General features: G+C 41.0%; 1 protein-coding gene across 3 annotated transcripts in view; it reads right to left on the bottom strand.

Annotated features, from left to right (window-relative positions):
* The window catches only part of pds5b (PDS5 cohesin associated factor B), a 193,336-nt gene extending 175,917 nt beyond the window's left edge, over positions 1-17,419 (bottom strand). For 2 of the 3 annotated variants that reach the window (XM_080197450.1, XM_080197453.1), the window contains exon 1: positions 17,337-17,419. The gene's annotated coding sequence lies outside the window, so the exon portion shown is untranslated. The remainder of the gene's footprint in view (positions 1-17,336) is intronic. The other variant, XM_080197451.1, reaches the window with a different exon arrangement.
* Positions 17,420-25,682: the final 8,263 nt, after the last annotated feature.

Below are 25,682 nucleotides of genomic sequence, written 5' to 3'. Positions count from 1 at the left end.
GCATGATGGACATTGAGGAAGGTTATCTCCAGTTACAACAGGATCTTGACCAATTGGGCCAGTGGGCTGATGAATGGCAGAGAGTTTAATTTAGACAAATGCAAGGTGATGCATTTGGGTAGATTGAACCAGGGCAGGACTTACTCAGTTAATGGTAGGACGTTGGGGAGAGTTACAGAACTAGGAGATCTAGGGGTAATGTTCACAGCTCCATGAAAGTGGAGTCACAGACAGACAGGGTCGTGAAGAAGGCATTCAGCATGCTCAGTTTCATTGGCCAGAACACTGAATACAGGAGTTGGGATGTCTTGAAGTTGTACAAGACATTGGCAAGGCCATACTTGGAATAGTGTGCACAATTCTGGTCACCCTAACGTCAAAAGGATATTATTAAACTACAGAGAGTGCAGAAAAGATTTACTAGAATGCTACTGGGACTTGATGGATTTAATTTTAAGACTGGATAGACTGGGACTTTTTTTTCCTCTGGAGCGTAGGAGGCTGCAGGTAATGTTATTAGAGGTCTATAAAATAATGAGGGGCATAGGGAAGTCTAAAACTAGAGGGCATAGTTTAAGGTGAGAGAGAGAGAGAGAGAGAGAGAGAGAGAGAGAGAGAGAGAGAGAGAGAGAGATGCAAAAGTATCCAGACGAGCAATTTCTTCAAAGGGTGGTGAGTGTCTGGAAAAAGCTGCCAGAGGTCGTAGTAGGAGGCAGGTACCATTTTATCTTTTGAAAAGCATTTAAATAGTTACATGGGTATATATGAGGGATATGCGCCAATTGGGATTAGTTTAGGGGTTTAAAAAAAAAGCGTGGCATGGACAAGTTGGGCCGAAGAGCCCGTTTCCATGCTGTAAACCTCTACGAGTGTTGCATTAAGTTTTATTGTCCCAGGACAATTAGATTTTTTCCAGAGTGTTACATTCTTCAATGTATCAAGATCTAGTTGTGAACCCTGCACACAATCCCTCCCCACCAGCAAAATAAAAACTTAACAAAATGGGGCTTTCCTCAGTCTTTGAATCGTCACATTTATTATACACAGTGAAAAGTATTGAATCTTGCATGCCATACAGACAAAGCATATCATGCATAAAGGAGAGAGTGCAGAATGTATTACAGTCATAGCTAAGGTGTAGAAAAGGTCAACTTAGTGCGAGGTAGGTCCATTCAAAAAAAAAGTCCGATGGCAGCAGGGAAGAAGCTATTGGAGTTGGTTGGTGCATGACCTCAGACTTTTGTATCTTTTCCTCCCCCGCCCACCCCCAAGAGAAGAAAGTGGAAGAGAGAATGTCTGGGGTGAGTGGGGTCTTTGATTATGTGTTTCTGAGCCAGTGGGAAGCGTAGACAGAGTCAATTGATGGTAGACTGATTGGCACAATGGACTGGGCTTCATTCATGACCCTCTGTAGTTCCTTGTGTGGTTTTGGGCAGAGCAGGAACCATACCAAGCTGTGATACAACTGAAAAAAATGCTATGATGCACGTGAACGATGGTTTCATAGCTGACGTGCCAAATTTCTTTAGTCTTCTGTGAAAGTGGAGGCTTTATACTTGGTGTTGGTGGGTTTTCTTAACTATAATGTTGGCATGGAGGAAACCAGGACAGGTTGTTGCTGATCAGGACGCTTAAAAACTTGAAGCTCTCAACCCTTTCTACTTTGTCCCCATTGATGGAAATGGGGCATGTTCTCCACTACGTTTCCTGAAGTCAATGACTATCTCCTTTGTTTTGTCACATTGAGGGAGAGATTATTGTCATCACACCAGATTCTCTTTCTTTTATTACGTCTCGCCATTGTTTGAGATCTGACCCACTATGGTGGTGTCATCAGCAAACTTGAAAATCGAGTTGATGGAGAATTCAGCCACACATAGATGTATACAAAGTCTAATAAAAGGGGCTGAGGACACAGCCTCGTAGGGCACCAGTGTTGAGGATGATAGTGGAGAAGGTAAGCTATACTCACTGACTGCAGTCTGTGGGTTAGAGGTTCAGGATCTAGTCGCAGAGGCCATGGAGTTTGGAGATGAGTTTCATAGGAATAATGGTGTTGAAGGCTGAGCTGCAGTCAATAAGTAGGAGTCTGGCATAGGTGTCTTTGTTATCTAGGTGCTCCAGAGTTGAGTGCAGGGCTAGGGGATGGCATCTGCTGTGGACCTGTTGTGACAGTAGATGAACTGTACTGTATCCAGGCAGAGGCTGCAATTGATTTGTGGCATGACTAACTTTTCGCCACTTCATCACGATGGATGTTAGAGCCACTGGATAATCACCATTAAAGCACGCTGCTTGGCTTTTCTTTGGTACCAGGATGGTTGTCTGCTTGAAGCAAATAGGGACGTCAGATCGTTGTAAAGAGAAGTTGGAGATGTCTGCAAATACCCGTGCAGGATCTGGAGTGCTCCTCTGGGTACCCCATCTGGGCCAGTCGCTTTCCATGGGTTGACCTTTGAGAAGGCTGCATGGACATTGGCAATGGTGACCTCAGATATAGGTTCATCCAAGGTTTCCTGGGTGGAGGACATACTCTCGCTGAACTCTTGCTCAAAATGGCCATAGAATGCTTTGAGCTACTCAGGGAGGGGTGTGTTGGTTCTGGCGATTTTACATGCTTTCATCTGGCGCTGGAGTGAGACGATTTCTTGCAAGCTGTGCCCAGCACACCTTCTATTTCTACCTTTTACTCTCATTCTATGCTTCTAGAACTTCATTCTAACTCTTAAATTCTCTAATTAAATCTCTTGCAGTCAGCAGTATACAAAAGCAACATGCTCATCACCTCTCAACAAGAGATCGACCCAACTTGAAGATAGCACTCTCTTCACAGAACTACAGGAGAAAATACAAAAATTCCAATTGACCTCAAGCAATGGAATGTTCAGACAAATTCTTATATTAAAAACAGGTTTATTACATTAGCCAATAACAAGACAGAGATAGCTCAGACACTTAATTGCATTGTCAGATACAAAATTACCAGTAACCATGACAATAACTTATCAATGTTGTGCTTGTGCCAAAAATGAACTTCTGTTCTTGTCTTTATTCCTTTATTGTTGTGATGAATCATTTCAATAAAGTTCACTCACTTCTTTTTGCAGTGCTGTAAAGCTATTAGCAATGAGATAATAGGTTTCAGCGAGTGAAAAATCAAGTCATATAGCTCTAGCAACAACTTGCGTTTAACTTGAAAGTGTGTATACTGGAAGAGGTAATCAAATTATTGGTTGAAAGATGTCAGTTTTAAAGAAGAACTCAAAATGGCAAAGAATATCAAGACTAATATCAGGCCTATATGGATGAATACAGTCCCCAACACTGAGGCGAATGCAGGGGATTTGCAAGAGGCTGGAGAATGTAAAAGGGCTGTAGGGCTGAAATATTGGAAAAATGGAAATAGGGTAGGTTCAGGCTGTATATTTATACAAGCTTGGATTATAAATGGGTTGGAAAAGGAAGCCAATATAGATCAGCAAGGAAGTCTACAACTTAGATAACAGATTAACTGTATTCACAATAGGTCTATACTAAGAAGCTATTTAAAAGAGAATTGGAAATTTTAAAACAGCAAAGGAACAACTGAATGCAGCAAGGTATTAAGCTGGCAAAGTTATATAGACAATCATAATAGAATGTTGGATTGGAGATCAAGTTAAAAGTTGAATAAGACATTGAAACTATAAGTGGTCTGGTTTTTTCTTTAATAGACAAAAAGTTGCCAGGAATGAGAACTTATTGCCCAAGGTTGTAATGGGGGCCAAAGACATTAGCTTACTACCAAAGGAATAAGAGTTCAAGCCCCTTGGGGAATAATCAACAGCCACATTTATAATTAAATTATAGCATTTCAAAAATAATTCCAAAACACTCCACCTGCAATGAAGCTGAATGGTTGTTGCATGTGTACAGTAGAAATCCACAAACAACAAATGGATAAAACATCAATTAACCTATACAAAATCCTCAGCGCAGAAGGAAGCCATTCAGCCCATTTTGATCTGCACCCACTCTTAAAAAAAAATTCTTACCCAGCCATCCCTGCCTTTATCCCCATGATGCCACACATTTATCATGGCTAATCCACTGAACCTTACATCTCTGGACTGTGGGAAGAAACTGGAGAACCTAGAGGAAAACTGCAGACACAGGGAGAATACCAGCTCCCTGGCATTGTGAGGCAGCAGTGCTAACCAGATAAAGAATACTTCCAGAAAGTGGTACAGAACTTTATCCATCCATTTAACTACAGAAACCGCAAAGGACAGCTCAGTTTTAGCATTTCACATCAGTCCAGTCCTCTTTGTACACTTAAGTCTTGGAGTGGGATTTGAGCCTGCAACTTTCTGACTCGAGGCAAAGTTGTTATAAACAAAAACAATAATAAGCCTTTGCCAGCTTGCTTTAATGTGAAAGATATACAAGACTCAACAATTGTTTTCATCCAATTCTTTTGAAAGAAACTTGATGTGAAAGCAAATGTTGTATTATTGCTGCAGCACAAGGGCAACCTTGCAGACCTGACCTCAGATTGGTTAACGTGTCAATTTAAGTGATTTAGGCAAAAAAAAAAGACAGGAAACAACACTACTCTTGACTTCATTTTCAGAAAAACTTTAATACTATGTGCCCAAAGTTATGTTTTATTCTTACAATCAGGTGAGGAAGAGTCAAATGGCTCCCCTCTTTACACCACAACAGGTTTTTGTTTTAAGTACTTACTGGCAAGATTTTTTTTTAAAACCGTTATGCACTGTGATCATAAAGTGACCAATAGGACTGAGTTAAACAAAGGACTTTCTTAACCAATCCAAAAGATTACACCGCCAGGTGCACAGCCTGAATGATGACGTGCAGAAAGACCAGAAGGGTCTTTGTAACTCAATACTGGCATTACACATCTTTTATTATCAGGACTTGATCAAAGTCTGGCCTCATGCTTCAGTTCTCCATCAGGATTATTGGCTGTCAAAAGGTGCTGCTCAAGAACCCAACCTCCACTGCTATAACTTGACGTGGCTGCTCAGATGACTAGAATCAGGGACATGCGAGGTAGTAGACGGGTAGGCTGGATCACCCCTTCTGAATTGTCATAGAGCTTCCAGCTCATGGCCAATGCTATCGAACACCTTAATATAATGGTGTTCAGTCCCAGTGGAAATAGGATCTCAAGGATAATCAGGTATGCTGTGGACCCGAGAGTGTACCTCTCCTCAGATGGAATTTCACATTGGCACCTGAGGGAGGGTTTGGGGGCTTGGGGCCAGTGCCCCAGAATCTGAGTTACCTCAGAGAAATGCTAGCCATGTCTTTTCACATGACATAGATGGCTTTTCTGTACAGGGTGCTGCTGCACATCTTTCACCTCCTTACCTTCATCCTCTGTCCAGACACACCCTAGCATGTTTTGTTGCAGTCTGCCAGCAGAAGTCCCTAGTGAAGGACTCTACATGGGAGCCGTCTCCTTTTATCATGGGTAGTTGCACACAGCAGAGCCATACAACAATAAGTTGCATTAGTTCACAGGCTCCTAAGGTGCAGGTGGCTTTTGCAGCCATGTGGAGTTAGTGGATCTCATGAGAATTGTGCTCGTCTACACCCCATTTTCAATTTTTTGAAACATCTGTTTCTTTTGTACTTCAGCCTCATGCACCTAAACTTCAGTCACCCAGACAGAGCCAGGGAGAGAAGAGGACCTCATGAGCCTGCTCCTGGACCCAGGCAAGCTGGCCATTAATAGTTCGAGGCAGCAGGTGGTTGAGGGACCACGCATCCCCACAAGTTGTTCCTCTTCCTTGGCTACGTTCGCTGCCAGATATCCATGGAAAGGGAGTTCACAATGATTCCACTGAATCATTGCCAGCTGGTACCATAGAGACCTTCCATGCCCAGTGGGCATCACAGGGACTGGGGTGCATTATAAATCCCTTTGATTTCAAGTTTCTTTTGAGAAACTGTTTACTTTGATGCAGCATTCCTTTAAGGAACAGCATTTTAGTTCAGTTTGTTAATTTAACTTATTTGGTTAATGAGACAAAGTACACAAATTACAAACTGTGGAAGGATAGGTCAGCCCAATTAGAATTGAGAAAGAGGATAGTCAGTTGCTTGATAGCTCAGATGGAAGTCAGTGGCCTTGATGCTTCCTGGTTAAAGGTATAGATGACCAGGTTGGTTGTTCTTTGGGAACAGTCATGCTGGATTGGAGTCTTAAGAAATCTGTCTGCAGATTGGTAGGGGAAAAAAATAAATGACAGATAAAACTCTAACTGCATCTTCTTTCCAAGCTGCTTGTCCTCAGTCCTGAGGAGAAAATGTCTGCTTAAAACATACAAGGGATTGGCTTGCCACACAACCTTCTTTGCCAACTGCCTGGGGAATTTTTAAGATGTTGTCCATGTATTCCAAAGGCAACTTGATTAGTTCATGTCTGGAACCAAACTTCAGATCCCACTGGCTAAGCAATTAATCTAATGCCCCTTCTCCAACAGTTAACTACCTCAGGTTGTTGTCACAGATGCCTTGCCAATAAGACAGGAGGAAGGTGCAAGCCCTTCACACTCATCTGACATCATTTACCTTTGATGATGAACTTGGCAGAGTGACGGACTCTAATGAATTGGAATGTGATACTGTGTCAGTTCACTGAGCATATATGGGCAAATATTGCATAGACATCTTTAAAATGCCATGAACAGATGCAGAAAATAATCAAGAAGGCTAATGGAATGATGGTCATTATATCTAGAGTGTAAGAATACATTGGTTAGAAGCCATTTGGACCATTTTGAGCAGATCTGGGCACCACAACTTAGGAAGGATATACTGGCTTTGGACAGAGGGGGTGCAACCTAGTATCAGAACAATATTTGAACTTCATCAGTTATGAGAAAAGATTATACAAACTAGGCCTGGGTGCTGCTGCCTCCCACCCACCCAAGTAGTTCAAGAAAGATGCAAACTCAGTCAACTCTTCACAAAAAAAGGTTCAAAAAAGTGATGGATTACATCAATTATTTCCACTGAATCATTGCCAAAAGAACTCAACTGTCAAGGCGAGGTGGCTTGATATGGTTTTGTGGCAGTTGGTACATTATCCCTTCTATTTGAATCCATTCCAAACAATCAAATTCCTCAATCCAACTCATGAAGTAACAGTGCAAATTTAACAATATTGCATTTAGCATTCCTAAACATAACTGTCAGTTTCATGAGCTTTAAACTCATTTAAAGTAACATGAGAAATGAGCTCACAAAACTATACATACATGTAATTTCACAGTATCCTCAAAAGAATTTCAGTGCATAAGATTGGATCCATCTACATTCATATTAACATTTCCTTTCACCTAAGCACAGACAGCATTCTGTAAAATATTCAACCAATTTAAATCGGCCAGGGAGCAATCTTATGAGCCATACCAGAAAAAATCAGGGCCCCTACAAGGCCCACTGTAGTTCGAGTTCCAATTCCTCATAAAACTGCCGACAACTTCCCATCCTCTTGCTATGTTAAAAGCGTTCTCACTTCAGGTACCATCACTTGGTCTTGAACAACTGCCATCACCCATCGCCTCCAAAGACTCACCTCCTGACCACACCATCCCACCGCTAATCTACCTTTTCTCTCCAAGTTCTAAAGCACAACTTCCAAAAGTTTGCTTTGAATCCCTGCAAAGTACCAAAATTACTTTCCAAGGTCACAACATGAACAATGCTTTAACATTTGTCAGTGCTGATCACACCAACTTTCTCAAAATATTTATCCACTGTCATCCAGCTGGGTAGGACTGTAGTTGCCTTGTTCCATTATGATCTATTCAATCAGAATCAAACTATCACCAGCAATATCATTTCTTTCTACTTCCACACCTATCACTTCTGGTGTTTGCCAAGGTTCTATCCTTGGCACTCTCTGCTTTCCCACTGCACATTGGTGACATCGTCCAAGAAAAACACATTCATTTTCTCACATACAACTGACAACATCCAGCTCAACCTCATATTCACCAGTCCAACATCATTATCAAGAAACTTGATCAGAAAATTCAAACAATTAAAACATTGGAAAAACCAAAGCTATTGGCCAAAATTTTATCAGCCCACCCACCACAGGAATCTGAGCAGGTGAGGGGCGGAACATGGGAGGGTCCATTGACCTCAGGAAGGATTTTAGTTTTGGGACGAGTGAGGCCATAAAATCCCGCCCATCGTCTTCAGACCATGCCAAAAAACTCTATTCAACCTACTGACTCCAACTCTCATTTTAACTTTGAGGGTATTTTTTGCACCTGTTTGTGGCATTTTAAAGATCTCTACACAATATTTGCCCCTACATGCTAAGTGAACTGGCACAGTATCAATTCCAATTCATTAGAGTCCGTCACTCTGCAAAGTTCAAAGGTAAATGATGTCAGATGAGCGTGAAGAGTTTGCACCTCCTGTCTTATTAGCAAAGCATCTATAACAACAACCTGAATTATTTAACTGTTGGAGAAGGGCAATTGGGTTAATTGCTTGGCCAGTGGGATCCTAAGTTAGCTTCCAGGCATGAACTAATCAAGTTGCTTTGAGGCTATCCAGAACTATGGTGTCATATTTGACCCCGAGGTCAACTACCCACACTATCACCAACATCATCGATTTACAGATTTCCATAGCATTGTTCAACTCACTCATCTATTGGTGAAATTCTCATCCATGCACTCCTAGTCAGTCTCCCACATTCTAATGTGCTTAAACTTGAGCTCATTAAAAAACAGCTCTCGCATCCTAAGTTCCAGCAAGTCCTCTTCAAGCAAGACTCCAGTGCTTGCTGGCCCATATTGGTTTCAGCAAGCAAAACTTCAAATATTTTATAATTCTCAATCTTGTTTTCAAATTCCTCAATAGCACTGCCACTCCTTACTAATCTCTCCAATTCTTGTTTCCTGTTTTGAGCATCCTGATTTTAATGCTCCAGCTTTGATGATTGTAACTTCATCTGTCTAGGCCACTAACTCTGGAATTCCCTGCCTTAACTTTCTATGTATCTAGCTCCCTTTCCTCCTTTATAATACTGCTCAAAACCCTTTTTGACAAAGCTTTTGATCATTTACACTAATATCAAATAATAACAAGTACTGGCACACAAGATTCTGCTGCCAAAAAGACACTAAAGAATTTGGCCAATTTTCAACAATGTTAGGTTGCCTCACCATTCAGTCCATATCAGAAATTCACTATAACAAGCAATAGGGCATAAAGCCCTGCAAAGCTACCATCCATACAAATCTCTGAAACAAAACCAGCCTTTCCATTACAAAATGCAATTACAAAAGTAGCATACAGGTTCAAAAGATATGGAAGACAGATGATGAAACCACTGGATGGCATCATACCCAGCACAAACAAATATGGTTGTGGTTGTTAGAAGTCAATCATCTCAGTCATATGATATAATTGCAGAAACTCTGCAGGGTAGTGTCCTAGACCTTACCTCAATCCTAAGTGTAGATTGAGTAGTACTGAACATTGTTGCACAAATTCCTCAGATATGAAACAGTCCATGTCCATATGCAGCAAGACCTAGACCACATTTAAGTTTGAGCTAATAAATGGCAAGTTACTTTCGAGCCAAATGACAATCACAACTGAGAGCAAATCAAACCATCTTCCCCCGACATTCGAATCAACAGATCGCCCACAAACAATATCCTGGTGTTACCATTGATCAGCACCTAATCTGAACCAACCATATAAATACTGCACCTGCAGAGATCAGAATCTGGGAATTTTCAAGTGATTAACTCATCTCCCGACTCAAAGTCTGTCCACCATCTATAAAACACAAGTCAAGAGTGTGATGGAATAATCCAAGTGGAACTCCAGTGACATTAAAAAGCTCAGCATCACCCAGGACATGCAGCCCACAAGACTGATACCTCATCCACCACCTTAAATATTCACTTACTCAACTAGTGGTGCACAGTGGCAGAAATGTATACCATCTAGAAGGTGAACTGCACCAACTCACCAAGACTCTATCAACAGCACTTTGCAAACCTATGACCTCTAGAAGGACGACAAAAGATGCATGGGAACATCACCACCTGCAAGGTCCCTGCCACATGCCATCCTGGATCAAAATCCTCAAACTCCTTGAACTGCTGCAGCCCATATGGTGTTAGGGATAGAGTTCATCACTAGCCAACTGCAATTATGGAGAGGTAGCAAGTGATGCTTACATCCATGAAAGAACGGTGTGAGCAGTAACATTCACTGAAAGGACGACTCCTTCAATTCATTCCCAAGATAGATTGAACCATTTTTTCTTCTCTCCAAGCTCTAAAAGGCACTCAAGAGCAATGAGCTTGGGAAGTTCATTAGAAAAGCAAGAAAAAAAAATCCAACTATTAATTGGGAAATCGGACAGGGAATTTTAGCTAATATTAGGGTAATGTAGGAAAATTATCTATATGGCTTATGCTGACAACTGATCTAGAAGTGGTTGAACTAAGTGGAAACATTTCATTCCCCAGTACTTTCAGTCCCTGACCTTGACGAGTGCAAACCAGACAAAAACATTCCATGCTAACATTAGGTATCTTCTTCCCATTAAAATAACAGCACTTAAACACACTGCAGAAAAGCAAATCTAGCTCTTTTGCAAGTAGGAAAATTCTATTCTCTCTATATCCACTTTCAAGGGACCACTGCCATTTTAACTTGGATCACAGACAAATTCTACATTCCCAATATCCTCAAAGTTGTACAGTCATAGTTATACTTAATCATAAAGAAAAGTCTAATTTTGCTGCATTCAATTTAGTGATCACAATGTGCACTTTTATTGCATTTGTTTCTGGAAGGGACATGTGGGAGCAATTTCAACCGCAGGCCACAGTTGACAGTTATCTGCAGGCCAAGTGGTTAAATGACAGCACTCAATAAACATAAGTACAATTCTCAGCAACTCTGATGTAATTATTTCCTCCATACTTGACAAGTTTTTAAAATGCACATAAGAATCAACCTTATTTCCCTGATATTATTATACCCATTTTGCTGTCCAAATCAATATACAACTGAAAAAGCAATTTATCAAAACATTTTTTGATTATCGAACACACGATGTTTTGTTTGTTATATAGGATTATTTGCTTAATCCAAATTCACTTCCTTACAACTATGAAGCAAAGCATATCATATTTTAAACTGCAAAGTCGTTGACAGCATGGATTTGTGCACGTTCAATGCAAGACAGCCTGCAAATAAGGTGGATCATTTCAACCAAATACTCAATTAATTGGTTCCCTTGCAGCTAATATGCAAAAAAACGGCCAGATTTCAAAATATCATTGTATTAAATGGATACACTGGTACAATATTACTCTAAAAAGTAAACAAGTTAATCAAGTCCTTGCAGTGCCAAATAAACTCAGAACAATCTGCAACTTGGTAAAAGGTCAGCTTACATCAACATTCTGCCAAGTGTTCTCATACATAACTATTAATAGATATACCTGTAAATAGGAATATCCAGTTAAGAGAGAGACAGTATTGATTCAATGTGCTATGATGTCCTGTTCTCCTGCAGACCCCTTTTCCCTGAAGTAGTGACTAGTTCTCACGACAGCTTTATTTAAAGATAAAGTTAATAATGACTCATTAACTCCAGATATGAAAAAATTGAACAATTTAAAATAGAAAAGGAATTGCTTGGCACAAAAACACCAAAGATTCGTTTAGTTCTGGTCAATATTTATTCCTCTGCCAATATAACTAAAACAGATTGTCTGATTGTTATCAGATTGTGGGGCCTTCCCATGTTCAAATGGTTTCTACATTAAAACACTAACTATATTTTGAAAGTAATTCACTGGCTATCAGTCACATGTTCCCCAACAAGCTGCATGTCTGTGCAGCATTCAGAAATCTGCCACGAAGCGGGGGAGAAAAAAAACAAGCTACACATATCAGTGGCCTCTTTAAGATGTGCATATGTGCAATCTTGCAGCAATCTTAAGGGACTGTGCACTATAAGAAACAAGCACACACAAAGGGAAATTGATTTGGGACATCCACAGATTGTCAAACTATACGAATGCAGGTCTTCCAGTTCACCCTCCACTTAGTAGTAACATATGATGATTAATTATATCATTCTGTTTCAACTAATCCAAAACACATAAGGAGGAAGAAAACCTCAGGGTTGGAGGACCCTGGCAGCTATCACAAATTACTCAAATGATGTAAAAATATCTCTGAAATGTATCTAATTTTCAAATCTATTGTAAGCTTGAGCTTCTCCAAAACTTTGGGGTCAGGATCCTAACCCACACCAAGTCCCATTCAAGTTTGCTGACAGACATTAGCACTCATTTCAGCAATGCTGAAACTCGAAAATTCTCATTCTGGTTTTCAAATTACTTCATGGCTTCCCTGTCCTTTAAACCCTCCAAAATATCCTTTGCATTCTTCCAATTCTGATCCACTGTGCATCCCCCAATTCTAATTGTTCCACTGCTGTCAAGTTAAGCAGCTCTGGAATTTCATCCCAGATACATGTCACCTCATTTCTCTACCTCTCCCCACTTTAAGGCACTCATTATATTGCACCTCTTGCATATTCTACTTTCTTCTTACATGGTTCAGTTTGTTTTCAAATAAAATCTTTCTGAAGCATCTTGGCTGTTTTATAACATTAAATATATGCTGCTAAAATGTTCATATTGCTGAATAACTTACAAATTAAATGTCAACAATAATTGCATGTGCTCAATTCTACCCACTTTGAAACATGCTAGTTACTCTAATGGCACATTAAAATGACACAGAACAATTTACAAACGCAGCAAGCACAAAGCACTAATGCCCCCTTGAGTTGCATTTGCACTTTCTTCTCCTTATTGATGTTGCCTGAGCATTTCCACTTTTATTTCAACTTTCCAGCATCTGCAGTATTTTATAAACTCCAAGAATTTCAGACTGTTTCCGCCTCAAAACAAAAACAGGGATTTAACATAATAGATTTGGGTAAATCTATCTGTAGTACTAAAGTCAAATTTTAAAAGGCAGTTTGCAGATTTCCATATGACTGCTAAAACCAAAACTTTACTTGTAAAGCTGCAAGTGATTGAACCCCACTTACGAAAGAGTCTAAAACTAGCAACAGTTGAACTATAATCACCAAGGTTAACAAGTCATTGAATTCAAAAAGACCACTATCCAAAGTCCTGTGCAGATGTCTAGATAAAAATGTCACAATCAGCAACAGAGCAGGGTCCACACATTGTAGCTCAATATCAAAACATCTACTTTCAGCACAAACTAGTTCAGAGTTAAGCTTTAAAATAAAAGCAACTCAAAAATAACAACCTAACCGCAAGAATTTACTTTTGAAATTAGCCCTTGTCTAAATTAATGGGGAAAACACTCCTTAGAGATGAAAGGAACCTAATGAGCTTGACCAGTTTCAGTCCAGTTAACTGTAACCTCATCTTTCATGCACTGTAACTTAAAGAACTTGTTATATAGAATTTTTCACAACCTCAGTGTGTCACAGCCAATGAGTTACTTTTGAATCGTTGTTACTGTTGCTACCTAGGCAACACAGCAAATAATCTGGACACTACAACTAAGGCAGAACTGCATCAGTATTAAACTGTCAACTGAGATTACGTACTCAGGTCTGGTGTTGGGCTTGAACCCACCAACTTCAGAAGAAAGGCAGCACAGTGGTTAGCACTGTTGCCTCACAGTGCCAGGAACCCAGATTCAATTCCCAGCTTGGGTAACTATCTATGTGGAGTCTGTACATTTTCCCCATATCTGCACAGATTTCCTCCAGGTGCTCCAGTTTCCTCCCACAGTCTGAAAGACGTGCCAGGTAAGTGCAATGATCCGAACAGGTGTCACAGTGTGGCAACTAGGGGAATGTCATAGTAACTTCATTGCAGTGTTAATGCAAATCTGACTTGTGACTAATAAATCAACTTGACTTTAAACATGTTGTGCTTCTCTGCATCCACAATTCAGCTAGGTATCTTAAAGATATTGCACTAGTTATTTTGGGGTGAATATAGTTGGTCAGTGACAGCACCTGTACCTTGAGGTGGAATTAAATCATGTTTTGTGCAGGTAAAGTGAAGAAAGTTTCATCTGCATCTGTTACCTGTTCATTCATGCTGGCAAACAAAAAATTTGGAAAATGCTCCAATTCTTGTACCCTGACATTCCTCACCCAAACAAAAACAAAACTACACAATTTCCAAATTCTTCTTCACCAGTAGTGAATTTCCATTGTGTGTTTTTATTTCCAAAACAGCTGAAGTTAACATGCAGCTACATTACTCTGCATTGACTCCAGTGAAGTCCTTGTTCTACTGAACTAAATGAAACTGCAGCAAAGATCTTTCCTCCCACTCAGATTTGCCAATTTTGGGCTGGGCTCCTGATTTGAAGATCATGCAGTGGACCATCCATCAGAGTGAGGGGATGGATAAATTCAAAACTAACATACATTCCCTTAAAATATTAAGAACTAGTCCAACCATTGTGGCTAACAAGAGAAATTAAAGATAGTATAGAATGAAAGAGTAGTCGAGAACGATGCCAAAAAACACCTTGAGCACTGGAAGTTTCACAATTCAAAGAACGACCAAGAAATGGAGCGAGAGAAAACAGAAAACAAACCAGCAAAAGATTATAAATGTTCCTGCAGCATGTAAAAGGGAAGAGATTACAGTCCCTTGCAACCAGCGACAGTAGAAATTATCATGGCAAACAAGGAAATAGCGATGACATGAAAACAAATACTTTGTATCTGTATTTAAAGGCAAATGACACAAAACATTCTGGAAATAGTGGAGAACAAGGAGCTCAAATACAAGTACATGAATAGAACTGGAGAAAATAATGGAACCAAAACCAATACCAACACATCCTCTGGATTGATGGTCTGCATCCTAGGTACTAAAAAAAGCAATTAAAGATAGTGGATGTACTGTTTGTGATCTTTCAAGATTCCTTAGGTCCTGGAACAACACTCGGAGTGGAAGATTGAAAACAACATCATTATTCAAGGAGGAAGAGAAAATAAAACAAGGAACTGAAGACTAGTTAACTTGATATCAATGGTAGGAAAAAAAAACTACAATCTATTATTGGTGATAGGCAGAATCACAGATTTATAAAACGCCATTATTTTTTGTAAAATTTGCTGGTATCCTGAGAATGTGAAATCATGATAGATATGGGTGTGTATTTTGATTTTTTAAAAATCATTCAATAAAAGGCTCTCCCACAAAATCAGAATTCATGGGATTGGGGCAATACATTAGCATGGATTGAAGATCAGTAAGTGGACAGAAAACAAGAGATCAGGAATAAACAGGGTTTTTTTTTAGTTGACAGACTGTAACAAATGCGATATCGCAAGGATCTTTACTTGGACCTCAACTATTTGCCATCAGTATCAGTGATGAGGTGGAGACCAAAGGTAATAAATTTGCTGATGATACAAAGTTAGGTGGATAAATAAACAGGAGGTTGCAAAGGGATATAGACCTGTCAAGTGAGTGGGCATGAACATGGCATATGGAATACAATATGAAGTATGTTATCCATTTTGGGAGAAAAAAAAGCAGAACTTTTTTAAAAATGTTGAAAGATTGGGAAATATTGATATTGAAAAGGGACCAGGTTGCCCTAGTACACAGATCAAAGTTAACATTCAGATAGAACAAGACATTAGGAACAAACAAACAAAAACTACCCTTTATTAGAAAAGAATTGCAACACATGTCTTATTACAATTATATTCAGTCCTGGCAAGACCACACCTGGAATACTGCATATTATGTGTTCTCCTTATTTAAAAACTCACTAGCCCAGAGCCAAATAGATCTTTGGGTACAAAGGAAATCAATGGACTTGGGAATAAGGGAGAGTTGAGCCATGTTCCTACTAAAACAGCAGAACAAGTTTAAAAGGCCCAAGTAGCCTAATCATACGCCTAGTTCTTATGTCTCTATAAAATAAACTCTCGACAGGTATCTTCCTGCTTTGTGGCGATGTGGAGGCACAGCCTGCAACACCATCACAAAAGCCCAGCAAATCTGAAGTTAATGGTTGTGATTGTTCACACTACTTTTTGCTCTAGTCTAATAATATTCATATTTTTCCATGGTAGAACAATTAAAATATTACACATTAAGCTGGAGATTAAAATACATTTAACTCAGATTTTAAAAATTAAGACCATTTAGTTTTTAAATGATATATGTTTTGTTTCTCTCAAGTTACACATATGCATTAGGCCACAACAGATCAGTTGTCAGAAGAGCATCTTTAAAAGTCAACCGGTCATACAACTTTGTTTCATAAAACCCAACGTATAGCCTTAACAGTAAATACAAAAACACAACATCAAAACCTGTTACCATTCTTGATCCTTAACGGCTGCTGGTTTAATCACAGGTACTGAAATGACAGGAGTGTCATACACGACTATCCCACTCCCTTGCTACACATTATGTTATCCCCGAACAACGATAACCAGACATAGTTAATACAGTACCTGTAGCAACTGGGTCAGAATCAATTTTTGATTCAATTGGTCATTTAAACAATGCAACACGCCGTCCCCCACAAATTGTTCAAACAACACTGCACAACACCCCCATCGAATATTGGTTGCTGAAAGCAAAAGGGAAGGTGTGGAGGGAATAAAAATATGTGAACGAGCTCAAATACGTCAAGTTCTAGGCCAAAGCAAAATAGGAGCGAAACCAGGCCCTGTAACCCTGCAAACACTCGACCCTTTCGGGGTGGGTGGATGGTACGGGGCGGGGGTGGAGAGAGAAAGGACCCATCAAATCAGACTTTTAAACAAAAATCTGAATTTTTAATCCTCACACTCCCTTCCCCAGCGAACACTCAGGAAAATAATCATAATCTGGCACCAGGACTTGCAGCAGCAGCCAGGGGAGCTTTTTTTCCTCTCTCTCTCCTCACACACACACACACTCTCCCTCCCTCCAGCTAGGCAGTGTCCAGGAACACTCTTGCCGATCACTGAAAACAAAAACCCACCAGCAGCGAAAAAGCATCACCGAGTTTGTGTGTGTGTGTGTGTGTGTGTGTGGGGGGGGGGGGGGTGGAAAGAGAGGAGAAAAAAAACACATACACACAGGGAAAGGCGGACACGCCGAGCCAGCCGCCCAGCACCACACGGCGAGAGAAGGGACGGCCGACACACACACACCAAATACAAACACACACACAAATGGGAAGAGGAGGGGGGGGGGGGGTAGAAATAATCCCCCTCGGGAAATGTTGTTGCTCCTCACCCGTGTGGAAGCCCCCCAACAGTCCCAGTTTCAGCTCCAGCTCCAGTCCAATCCTCACCGCGCCGCTGCCGCCTGCCCCCGGAACGCTTCAAAATGGCGCCAATTTGTCCCCGGCTGCACCAATGAACGGAGAGCGGGGGAGGGAGGCAAGGGAGTCACTGTCAACACATCAGTCAAACACCAACCTCTTCCCCCCCCCCCCCCCCGCCCCGCCTCCACCCAAAAAAAATACCCCCCACCCCCCCCACACACACAAAAAAAACAACCCCCCAGGACAAGGAGAACTACCTCCCCCCCCCCCACTTCTCCACACACAAAAAAAAATCTCTTACCAGCACTGACACCATTTGAAATGTATTGGAAAAGAGTGAGGGAGGGGAATGAGATGGACAACAAACTGTGCCCTCTCTCTCTCTCTCTGATGTGAAATACAGCCAAAAAATAACCCCCAAATCAAACTCCCAGGGAAGGAGAGCCCAAAAAAAAATCCCTACCACCACACAACAGCACTGACACCATTTGAAATGTATTGGAAAAGAGTGGGGGGGGGGGGGAACGGACGGATAAAATGGACAACAGACTGTGCCCTCTCTCTCTCTTATGGGTGTGTGAAGTGAAATATAGCCTGCCTCTCCCCCCCCCCCAAAAAAAACCCAAACCAAACTCCCAGGGCGAGCAGAACACGAAAAAAACCCCTACCACCACACACAGCACTGACACTATTGACCTGTATGCAGAGAGAGAGGGGGAAATGAGAGACAACAGACTGTACACTCTCTCTGGACTGAAATACAGCCAAATGCTTCCCAGTTACTAGACAATCCCAGCATCATTTCTTGGGGGATATCAATCACAATCCAGCCGCCCCCCGTGGGATTTTTTTTTCAAATAAAACACCGCCTTACCCCCGGTCGTTTGTGCATTCATTTTTTTTGTGTGTGGTGCAGCATTAATAAAAGTTTAGCCGAAGGAACTTCATGATTCTTACCAGCTTTTGCTGCAAAATTGAAGCAAGAGCATCTCCAAACGTCAAGAAATAGGTATTACAAGCTTTAAAGAAAAACCCTCAAGTACAGTGCTCCATTTGATACAAAAGTATTCTTCTCGAGATTGAATTTTGACTTGGTTAGATGGGATAATTCGCACTTTGGAGTTGACGTAAAATCTTCACATTTATTATAACTTAGATTATAAAGTAATATCGCGAACTACATCGGCAGAAACCAAAATATATAGGTTATTTATTGTGGAATAAGTTCAGCAACGCTGTGATTTTATACTAGAGAATCTTTGATGCATGTTTTTGTCAGAATGTGAACTTAGACACACGCTTTGTGTAATTTTAATCATCTAACGATTAAAACATTTTTCATTCTTTCTGCTAATCACGCCCAGTTCCTGTTAGCACAGATTTCAGCCATTGTAAACATCAAGAGTTCATGCTTTGTATCAGGAGTGCCTGCTTGTCTCAAGAACCAGAACAATTTACTATGTAGCATCTTTTAGCATGACAAAACATTACATGGCGTTTGACAGGAGCATTATGAAACAAAATTTGGAGCCAAACCATGGAAGGAAAGATTCTATGATTCAGGCAGTTGGAGGTAGATTTTTGAAAAAACATGTAATGGAGGACAAAGAAGTGAAGAAGTTAGGTAGGAAATTCCTGAGCTTTGGATCCAAGCAGTAGAAAGCATATCCATTAAGAGGTTAGAAGTGAAAGACCACTGAGGCCTCCAAATAGTTATAAGGCTGATGGGGGGTATACAGAGCTAGGAAAGAGCAAAAGATTTAAGATTAGGATGAGAATTTCAAAATTGAGGTGTTCCTGGACTGGCAGCCAACGCAGATAACCAAACAGAAGGAAGTGGGCCTTAGAGTAATAGAGATTTACAGCATGGAAACAGACCCTTTGGCCCAACTCATCCATGCTGCCCTTTTTTATTAAAACCCCTAATCTCGTCCCAATTTCTCACATTTGGCCCATATCCTTCTATACCCATCGTACCCATGTAACTATCTAAATGCTTTTTAAAACACAAAATTGTACCCGCCTACACTACCACCTCTGGCAGCTTGTTCCAGACACTCACCACCCTCTGTGTGAAAAAATTGCCCCTCTGGACACTTTTGTATCTCTCCCCTTAAACCTATGCCCTCTAGTTTTAGGCTCCCCTACCTTTGGGAAAAGGTATTGACTATCTACCTTGTCTATGCCCCTCATTATTTTATAGACCTCTATCAGATCACCCCTCAGCTTCCTATGCTCCAGAGAAAAAAGTCCCAGTCAATCCAGCCTCTCCTTATAACTCAATCCATCAAGTCCTGGTAGCGTCCCAGTAAATCTTTTCTGCACTCTTTCTAGTTTAATGATATCCTTTCTATAATAGGGTGACCAGAATTCCACATAGTATTCCAAGTGTGGCCCTATCAATGTCTTGTACAACTTCAACAAGACATCCCAACTCCTATCAATGATGATACCAAGCATGCCAAATGCCTTCTTCACCACTCTGTTCACCTGTGACTGCACTTTCAAGGAGCTATGAACGTGTACCCCTAGATCTCTTTGTTCTATAATTCTCCCCAAAGCCCTACCATTAACTGAGTAAGTCCTGGTGTGAATTCAGATATGAGTCAATCTAGAGATAACACAGGCAGGGATGAAACTTTTGCCAGCAGATGAACTGAGGTTGGGGCACAGTAGGGTGATGGTGTTGTTAGGAAAACAAAGGTAGTTTTAAGGGATTTATATTTGTATTGGTAAATATTAGAAATAATGTACTGTTTTAAGTGGGTTTAATTTAGTGGCCTGAATTTTATCGCCCTGCTGGCCGTGGGAATCGGAGTGGGCAAGGGGTGGACAATGGAAAGGACCATTGACCTCGAATGGGATTTTATGGTTTTGGGATGAGTGAGATTGTAAAATCCCACCCAGTGTTTTTGTGTAAGGAAGGGTAAACCTATAATTAGATTCCTGCTAGACAAAGGTGTTTTTATGTGTGGGGATTTTGGTTTCAATTCAAACTGTACTGTTATTGTGTTTAGAGAAGTTATGGTCTGAACAGTAAATAAAAGCTAGCAAAAGCAAGAGATCATTGCTGAGCAATTGGGAGCCCTTTTAAAGTAGGAAGGCTTTTAAATTTAGCTTTTTTGATTTGATTTGATTTTGATTTGAATTATTATTGTCATATGAATTAATATACAGTGAAAAGTATTGTTTCTTGCGCTAAACAGGCAAAACCTACCATTCATACAGAAGGAAACGAGAGAGTGCAAAATGTAGTGTTACAGTCGTAAGAACATAAGAACATAAGAAATAGGAGCAGGAGTAGGCCATCTAGGCCTTCGAGCCTGCCCCGCCATTCACTAAGATCATGGCTGATCTGTTGTGGCTCAGTTCCACATTCCAGCCCTCTCCCCATAACCCTTAATCCCCTCGCTTATCAAAAACCCATCAACCCGCATCTTAAAAATATTTAGCAAGGCAGCCTCCACCACTTCAACGGGCAGAGAATTCCAGAGATTCACCACCCTTTGAGTGAAGAAGTTCCTCCTCAACTCCGTTCTAAACCACCCCCCCTTTATCTTGAGGCTGTGCCCCCTAGTCCTACTGTCCTTTCTGAGCGGGAAGAGTCTCTCCACCTCTATCCTATCCATTCCATTCATCATCTTATATGTCTCAATGAGATCTCCCCTCATTCTTCTAAACTCTAACGAGTACAAGCCTAGTTTATTCAGCCTCTCCTCATAGCTCAACCCCCTCAACTCCGGTATCAGCCTAGTAAACCTCCTCTGCACTCCCTCCAAGGCCAAAATATCCTTGCGTAAGTGCGGCGACCAAAACTGCACACAGTACTCCAGCTGCGGCCTCACCAATGCCCTATACAGCTGCAGCAAGACCTCCCTACTCTTATATTCAATCCCCCTCGCTATGAAGGCCAGCATCCCATTAGCCTTCCTGACCACCTGCTGCACCTGCAGGCTGGGTTTTTGTGACTCATGCACAAGAACCCTGAGGTCCCTCTGCACCGTCGCCTGCTGCAGTTTTTCGCCACGTAAGTAATAGTCCTTCCTACCATTATTCCTACCAAAGTGGACCACCTCGCACTTGCCAACATTAAATTCCATTTGCCAGTTCCTGGCCCATTTGCCCAGCCTATCTAGATCCTTCTGCAGACTCTCCACACCCTCCGCGCAATTTGCCGTTCCACCAATCTTGGTGTCATCAGCAAATTTCGACACCATACACTCGGTTCCCTCCTCCAGATCATCTATATAAATGGTAAATAGCTGAGGCCCCAGCACCGACCCCTAGGGCACTCCACTAGTCACCAACCGCCAGTCCGAATAGCACCCATTAACCCCCACTCTCTGCCTCCTATTTGACAACCAATCCTCTATCCACGCTAACACCCTACCCCCAACTCCATGCCCCCTTACCTTCTGCAATAACCTCTTGTGAGGTACCTTGTCAAATGCCTTCTGAAAATCAAGAAAGACCACATCCACCGGCTCTCCTCTATCCCCTGCCCTAGACACATCCTCATAGCTAGGATGTAGAGAAAGATCAACTTAATGCATGGGAAGTCCATTCAAAAGTCTGACAACAGCAGGGATGACACTGTCCTTGAGTCAGTAGGTACGTGACCTTAGACTTTTGTATCTTTTTCCTGACAGAAGAAGGTGGAAGAGAGAATGTCCGGGGTACGTTGGGTCCTTAATTATGCAGACTGCTTTGCCGAGGCAGCAGGAAGTGTAGACAGAGCCAATGGATGGGAGGCTGGTTTGCATGATGGATTGGGCTACATTCACGACCTTTTGTAGTTCCTTGCGGTCTTGAGCAGAGCAGGAACCATACCAAGCTGTGATACAATCAGAAAGAATGATTTTTATGGTGCATCTGTTAAAGTTGGTGAGCGTTGTAGCTGACATGCCAAATTTCCTTAGTCTTCTGAAAAAGTAGAGGTGTTGGTGGGTTTTCTTAACTATAGTGTTGGTATGGGGAGACCAGGACAGGATTTTGGTGATCTGGACACCTAAAAACTTGAAGCTCTCAATCCTTTCTACTTTGTTGATGTATTAGTATACAGTGAAAAGTATTATTTCTTGCACATTATACAAACAAAGCATACCATTCATAGAAAAGGAAATCAGAGAGTGCAGAATGTAGTGCTACAGTCATATCTAGGGTGTAGAGAAAGATCAATTTAATGCGAGGTAGGTCCATTCATAGATTGGGCGACATTCACAATTTCTTGTGGTTTTGGGCAGAGCAGGAGCTATACCAAGCTGTGATAGAACCAGAAAGAGTGCTTTCTATGGTGCATCTGTAAAGATTGGTGAGAGTTGTAGCTGACATGACATTTTAACTGAATTCATTTGGATCTGAAATAGGACACCAGGGAGTGAATATCTCTTAATTCTGTCAGAGGAAAGCTAGACTGGCCTTCTCAACGGCATCCCTCTTCTGAAGCGTGGTGATCCTCAGGTTAAATCGCCACCAGTCAGTTCCCCCCGCAAAGGGTGAGCAGCCTATAATCATCTGGGACTTTGGCAACTTTCCCTAACCTTTCTTTATTTGAATATTCCAATCCTTTTGTAACTAAAACAAATGATTATCTACAGCCAGCTGGATAAGAATACTACTAGACAAGGGCAGTTCCAACCAAACTCATGACAGTAGAAAGATATTGGTGAAGAATGGTGTGCTCATCCTGTGTCAAAAATTGTAGAATAGTTGGAAAAGATGAAGGTTGATACCATGGTCTTAGTCACATAAGGTTTAATTTGTAACTTTGATATGGGCTGTTTCAGTCCTGTGACTTGGGCAGAAATCTGATTTGGTGGTAGGTTGTGGGCAGGAGGGGGTGCGGACAAAATCAAACATAAAGTTACAAGAAAAATAGGCATAGATTGGGAAGCAACAACTTGTTCACATCACAACAATAGAATCATTTTAGAAATAATTGTGAAACACTTTGAGATGTATAAAGTTCATGAAAGATACCATACAAGTACAATCTTTCATTTCAGCAGTCTTTCATTTAATTTTGTATTTTTGTAATACATAACACTTGCTATTAAGTACTCCTGCTACTGGTAGTGATGTGGTATAAGGCACCCAACTCTTCTGGCCATTTTGTGTATTAAACCATGCCTTCTTATTTTCTCCAGTGGTATTGTCATTGTCTTTTAAAAATGACAAGAATGTCTTGATTTCTGCTTACTCTTAAGGTTAGAAGTCTCACAACACCAGGTTAAAGTACAACAGGTTTATTTGTAGCAAATGTCACAGAACTCTCCACCCACCTGATGAAGGAACAGCCAGTTCCAAAAGCTAGTGGCGTTTGCTATAAATAAACCTGTTGGATTTTAACCTGGTGTTGCGAGACTTCCTACTGTTTACTCCAGTCCAACACTGTCATCTCCACATCATAAGAACATAAGAACATAAGAAATAGGAGCAGGAGTAGGCCATCTAGCCCTTCGAGCCTGCCCCGCCATTCAATAAAATCATGGCTGATCTGTCGCTGCTCAGTTCCACTTTCCCGCCCTCTCCCCATAACCCTTAATCCCCTCTCCTATCAAAAACCCATCAACCCGCGTCTTAAAAATATTTAGCGAGGCAGCCTCCACCACTTCAACGGGCAGAGAATTCCAGAGATTCACCACCCTTTGAGTGAAGAAGTTCCTCCTCAACTCCGTTCTAAACCGCCCCCCTTCTATCTTGAGGCTGTGCCCCCTAGTCCTACTGTCTTTTTTGAGCGGGAAGAGTCTTTCCACCTCTATCCTATCCATCCCATTCATCATCTTATCATGACTACTCTTAAGGTGGCATTGTAATCTCTTTCAACCAATTACACCAAACACAGCTAAACAACATATAATTTTTGTGAGCCTAGCCAGAGTAGATTCACTGGCAACATTCATCATCTTGCAATTATATGCACTCTTTTTTTTATTTTCAGGATTACTTTAAGTCTGGCATTTATTGCTAGTAGCTCTGCAAAGGAGGTGGTGGGCTACTTTCTTGAACTGCTGCAGAATCATCTGTAAGCAATTAGATACAAATGAATGACTTGCTAGGCCACTTCAAAGAGCAATATGACATTCACATTGGGACTTATCTCATATGTAGGCCTGATTGGATACTGATGGCAATTTCCTTACCAAAATAATGTTAGTGAAGTATTTTGGCTTTTACATCAATCTGATAGCTTTACAGTCACTTTTTTACCAACACAGTTTTTCAGTTCTAGACTTGTTTCACTGAAATTCAGGACTTCCATGGTGGAATATATACTCACATTCTGACAATTAGATCAGACTAATATTTTCCCCTTACTTGTTTCCTATTGTTGGACTCATTGTGTTACAATTTCATCACAACTTGAGGCACTTGGTAATGCCTGATCATATTTTTACTAAGTTGTGAAGAGTTGCTCATATTCTCATTCCAATTACCTGCCATAACTTTCCAATCATAGAGTCATAGAGTCATAGAAATTTACAGGCTGGAAACAGGTCCTTCGGTCCAACTTGTCCATGCCGCCCTTTGTTTTTAAAACCCCTAAGCTAATCCCAATTGCTTGCATTTGGCCCATATCCTTTTATACCCATCATACCCATTTAACTAAATACTTTTTAAATGATAAAATCGTATCCACCTGTACTACTACCTCTGGCAGCTTGTTCCAGACACTCACCACCCTCTGTATGAAAAAAATTGCCCCTCTGGACATTTTTGTATCTCTCCCCTCTCACCTTAAACCTATGCCCTCTAGTTTTAGACTCCCCCAACCTTTGGGAAAAGATGTGGACTATCTACCTCGTCTATGCCCCTCATTATTTCATAGACCTCTATAAGCCTCCTACGCTCCAGAGAAAAATGTCCCAGTCTATTCAGCATCTCCTTATAACACAATCTATCAAGCCCAGGTAGCATCCCAGTGAATCTTTTCTGCACTCTTTCAAGGATAATCCTTTCTATAATAGGATGACCAGAATTGCACACAGTATTCCAACCGTGGCCTTACCAATGTCTTGTACAACTTCAACAATACATCCCAACTCCTGTATTCAATGTTCTGACCAATGAAACCAAGCATGCTGAATGCCTCTTCACCACTCTGTCCACCTGTAACTTCACTTTCAAGGAGCTACGAACATGTACCCATAGATCTCTTTGTTCTGTAACTCTCCCCATTGCCCTACCATTAACTGAGTAAGTCCTGCCTTGGTTCAATCTACCAAAATGCATCACCTTGCATTTGTCTAAATTAAACTCCATCTGCCATTCATCAGCCCACTGGCCCAATTGATCAAGATCCCATTGTAACTGGA

Source organism: Carcharhinus amblyrhynchos, chromosome 10 (genome assembly GCF_965287045.1).
Source record: "Carcharhinus amblyrhynchos chromosome 10, sCarAmb.v2.hapA, whole genome shotgun sequence".
Taxonomy (NCBI): Eukaryota; Metazoa; Chordata; class Chondrichthyes; order Carcharhiniformes; family Carcharhinidae; genus Carcharhinus; species Carcharhinus amblyrhynchos.
The sequence above is the reverse complement of the archived record's forward strand: the minus strand, read 5'-3'. Positions and strand labels throughout refer to the sequence as shown.